Source organism: Vombatus ursinus, unplaced genomic scaffold (assembly GCF_900497805.2).
Source record: "Vombatus ursinus unplaced genomic scaffold, bare-nosed wombat genome assembly UNPS02015030.1, whole genome shotgun sequence".
NCBI classification, from domain to species: Eukaryota; Metazoa; Chordata; class Mammalia; order Diprotodontia; family Vombatidae; genus Vombatus; species Vombatus ursinus.
Window position 1 is genome coordinate 2,136,366 of NW_020954808.1, and position 5,056 is coordinate 2,141,421.

The following is a 5,056-nucleotide window of genomic DNA, read 5'->3' on the forward strand; positions in this document are numbered from 1 at the left end:
GTCTGTGGGGTAGAGTTGGAGGGACACCCATATGTCTCCAAGAGGGGACGATGGGGGCAAGGCACAACTAGAAGACCCGGTTTTGAGACTGAGAGCCAAGGAAAGACTGGGGCTTGGGTAAATCCCCGACGTCTTTAGGGCTGCCCATACCTAGGGCTTGGGAGATGCCCTTCTTGGGCTAGCTCAGGCTGACCTGAGTCTGCCCTCTGGTTCTCCCCTCCGAGGCTAAACAGAACACATCTCGGGGTCGAGGAAGAGGCCCTTCTCTGGGCACTGGCAGAGAGTCCCCAGTGGCTAGAGAGGGCTCCCGGCCCCGACACGTTCACCCCAGAAATGGGTCTGCCAGGCAGAGAGTGGAGCAGAAACGAGGAATTCTCACTCTCTCCACGTGCCCCGTGCATCTCCTCCAGCAGATCACAACTCACCCTGTCCCATGGGTCATTCCCCACTGCTTTCGAATGTGCCCAAGTCCCAGCCGTCCTTAGAAACCTTCACTCCAGATGTCGTCCTATGTGTCTCCCTCAGTCAAACTCCGGGAAAAAGTGATCTAATCCTGCTGCTTCCACACCCCCCCGCCCAGCTCTTTTCCATCTGGCTGCCTACTTCATCACTCAGCCAAAGCTGCTCTTTCCCAAGTTACCCACAAACACCAGATCCGACGGTCTTTTCTCAGCTTTCATTCTTCCTTTGCGGCTTCGGACACGATGAATGGCCGACCTTCTACTCTCGGTCACTCTCTCCCTTCTAAGTTTTTGTGACCCTGATCTTTCCTGGTTCTCCCTGTACAAGCCCGACCACTTCTCAGTTTCCTCTGAGGGAAAGGGACCACCCTCCCCCTTGGTGGCCTGATCAGCTCCCATGAGTTCAGGCAGAGGACTCCCTCCTCTCAGTATCGAGCCCTCATCACCTTCCTGAGCCCCAGATCTGTGTCAGCTGAATGGGCCGTCATCATCTCAAAACTCGACATGTCCAGAGCAGAACTCACTGCCTTTCCCCTCATACCATGTTCTCCTGACCACTCTATGGTGAGGACACCATTGTCCTTTCCGGTTCCCCAGGGTTGCCATCTCAAGTCTGCCTCTTTTCCACATCCTGTCTCATCATCCCCCAAATCCTGCCCATTCGACCTCCATGATATCTTTCTTTCTTGGCAATTGGGGTTAAGTGACTTGCCCAGGATCACACAGCTAGTAAGTGTCAAGTGTTTGGTCTGAGGCCAGATTTGAACTCAGGTCCTCCTGACTCCAGGACCAGTGCTCTATCCGCTGCGCCACCTAGCTGCCCCTCCCATGATATCTTTCAACACCATCCCTGATGTGTTCCATTTTTTCATCTCCTCTTTTGTTTGTACTAGTGCAACGCCTTCCTAGCTCGACTCCCTGCTTCTGGTCCAGCCTCCCTGATCCATCCTCAATATGGACACCAAAGTCATCTTCCACTGGTCTCACTCTTTCACTCCTCTGCTTAAGAACCTTCAGGGCTTCCTAACTGATCCTCTGCAGTGGGTGCGGAAGCCCACTGAAACAGGATCTCAGGAGCTGATTGTGAAATTTTCAGGGTGAACATTTACACCTCAGAACACTGCAAATGCTTTAAAGCTGGGCTTGGTGCAAACCTGGGTTTAGTTGACTGTCTAGACTTACGACAGTGATGGAAGAGATGCCAGTAATTCAAATTCAACTTAAAAGTGTGTCCCATTGAATATTTTCCAAGAGAGCTGGTTGCTAAATATTCACCAGAACATTCCTATCTCTTGGTTAAAATATAAACTCAGAATAGAGAATTTAGAGCTGGATATCACAAACCAGCATATCCAACCCATACCAGAAAGGAAAACCCATCATAACATGCTGTGGTTCAGTCATTTTTCAGTCGGGTCTAACTCTCCGTGACCCCATTTGGGGTTTTCTTGGCAGAGATACAGGAATGGTTTGCCATTTCCTTCTCCAGTTCATTTGACAGATGAAGAAACTGAGGCAGACAGGGTGAAGTGACTTGCCCCGGGTCACACAGCTAGGAAGCGTCTGAGGCCGCATTTGAACGCAGGCCTTTGTGACTCCTGGCTCTATATACTGTGGCGCCACCTAGCTGCCTTCCTGTTATAACACGGTTGTTGTCCTTCGTGGCGGGCACGCCATGCTGGGCAGTCCTTTGCCAGTGTCTCCCATGTCTCACAACTGATTCCCGAGTTCCTCAGAGAGTCCCTGAGAGTGTCCGTGTATGGCTTCTTCTGAGCTCCACGGGAGTGCCTGCCCTGTGCGAGTTCCCTGTAAAATACTCTGTTTGGCATTTGAACAGTTACGCTCTCTGTGGTAGAGTTTGAATGCCTGGAAGTTCAGCTGGAGAAAGGACCTCAGCGTCTGGGACCTTATCCTGCCGGGTGATCTTCAGAATCTTCCCAAGACAATTCAAATGGAAGTGATTCGGTTTCCTGGCATGGCGCTGGCATACTGTCCAGGTTTCACAGGCATACAGCAATGAGGTCAGCGCAATGGCTCTGTGGGCTTTCAGTTTGGTAGTCAGTCTAATACTTCTTCTCTCCCATACTTTCCTGCGGAAACTCCCAAACACTGAGCTAGCTCTGGCAATGCGTGCATCAGCCTCATTATCGATGTGTACATCCCTGGAAAGTACACTGCCAAGGTAAGTGAACTTATCCACAGCGTTCAAAACTTCTCCATTTGCTGTAACCGATGGTTCCACATATGGATGGTGTGGTGCTGGCTGATGGAGAACCTGTGTTTTCTTGGTGTTAATCGTTAGGCCAAAATTAGCACGAGCAGCAGAGAATCCGTCCCTGCTTTGCTGCATCTTAGCTTAAGAGGCTGCACTGAGTGCAGTCATCTGCAAACAGAAAATCATGCACCAACTTTCCCTCTACTTTAGTCGTGGCTTGTAGCCTTTTCAAGTTAATTTACCATCTGTTCAGTGGCTGACTTTGATGCCATGTTCATCCTCATTGAGAGCATTTCACAACATGGCTGAAAACATCATGCTCAAAAGCATGGGAGCAGGCATACAGCCCTGTTTCCCTCCACCAGTGACTGGGAAAGCATGAGAGCACTGTCCATTGTGCAGAACCCAGGAATGCATGCCATCACGAGGCAGTTCCATTACAGCACACTTGACCATCAGTTATGCAGTGTCTGAGGCACGATCCATCACCCTCAAAGCAGCTTATTTCACTTTTGGATAATTCTAATTATTAGGAAGTGTGTCCCGACAACAAGCCTCAACTGACTTTGCCTTTTTGCAACTTCATCTATTACTCCGGGCCTTGAGCTAAGGCAGCTCAGTGGAGAGAGTACTGAGCCTAGAGGCAGGAGGACCTGAGTTCAAAGCTCAGCTCAGATACTTACTGGCTGTGTGATCCTGAGCAAGAACCTTAACCTCTACCTGCCTCAGTTTCCTCAGCTGTGAAAGAGGATCATAATAGCCCCTACCTCACAGGGTCATTGTGAAGATCAAAGGAGATACTATTTGTAAAGAGCTTAGCACTGAGCCTGGCACACAGTAGGTGCTCTATAAATGCCTATTCCTCCCTTCCTTTTACCCTAGACCAAAGAGAACACCTCTAAGCCCTCTGTTACATGATAGCCCCTGTGCCTTCTCTCCCGGCCTGGTATTCACAAACTCTCCAGTCTACCTTTCCACACGTAATTCTCTTTGTCATCGTACTTTCTAGTCAAACTGGCTCATTGGCCATCCCCGGGAGGTGCTCTTCTATCCCCTCACTTCACCCCTCATGCCTGGCATGCATTCCTCCCTCACCTCTGCCTGCCTGACTCCCTAACTTGTATCAAGGCACAGCCCAGGTGCCTTTCCCTCTTAAAAGTTTTTTTTCATTTTTGTTTTTTTTTACATCACCAAAATTTCCCCCTGTATTTCCCCCTGTCCCTCTTCCCAGACAGCAATCTCACATACCATTTCCTTTTTATATATAAAGGGCATGTACCTACCACTGGGGCAACTAGCTATTCTATATTGTCACCAAGGCAGGTATAGCTTCAAAGTACTCTGGGTGTTATATCTGAGCCAGCCACCAGGTGGCACCTGAAGCCCTGAACTAAGAGCTAGAGTCATTGTGCATGAGTGGGCCGCCATCAGCAGTGGGAATGCGCCCACCGGGAAGTGAGCAAACTCAAGTCCCGCGCTCGGCTCGTCTGGATTCTTTTCAGGCATTGGGCACGCACAGGGAGGAGAGAGCCTTGCCTGGTCCCCGCATCCGTCCAGTGTCCATCTTCAGGGAATCTGTCTAGCCAAAAAGGATGAGTGTTTCCATCCCCGTGCAATGCTAGGAGATGGCTCTAGTCCCCGAAGCTATTGGATCACTGTCTTCATCACAGCAGCATCAACTTCAAGGGATTATTCAGCTCACATACAAATGAAAAGACGTTGCATAATCTAAATTGAAAAGTGAAAGGTCCGGAATGAAAATTACAGAGCAGCAGGTGTGAAATCTGGATTCTCCCACCCTTCTCTTGTGTCAGGGGAATTGGTTTTAACCTGAGGGAAAGTGAGAAGCAAATCACCTTCATCCCATTTCAGATGAGGGTGACTCAGGGTCACATGATCTCTACCTGTAAGTCAGCAAAGTAGATGAATCAGTTCCTCAGGAAGCTCATCAGGCTGATACCTTCTTGAGTTACTGACTTTGCCCCCACAGTCCCTTCTTTTTCTGACAGGTGCCATCTCTTCCTTCCTTCTTTGCTGGACTCCTGGGCCTCCTGTTCTCCAGGCCAAGCATCATGACCTTCTTTTAAAAAGTAAAGTCCCTAGGTGGTGTGACATTAGATAACCTCAGGTAACTCCCTTTCAGCTAAATGCCCAGAGGCCATTCTAGCATTAAAAGATTGAAGATACTGTAGGCAAACAACAAGTACCGGTTGAAACAAGCCCCTTCAGACAGAGGTGACATAGCTATCTATCTATATCTAATTTATTTGTCCATCCATATCTACATATCTATTTATCTATCTATCTTTCTATTGATATCACCTCTCTCTATGTATCTATCTAATCTATTCATCCATCCATCCACATCTATATCTATGAA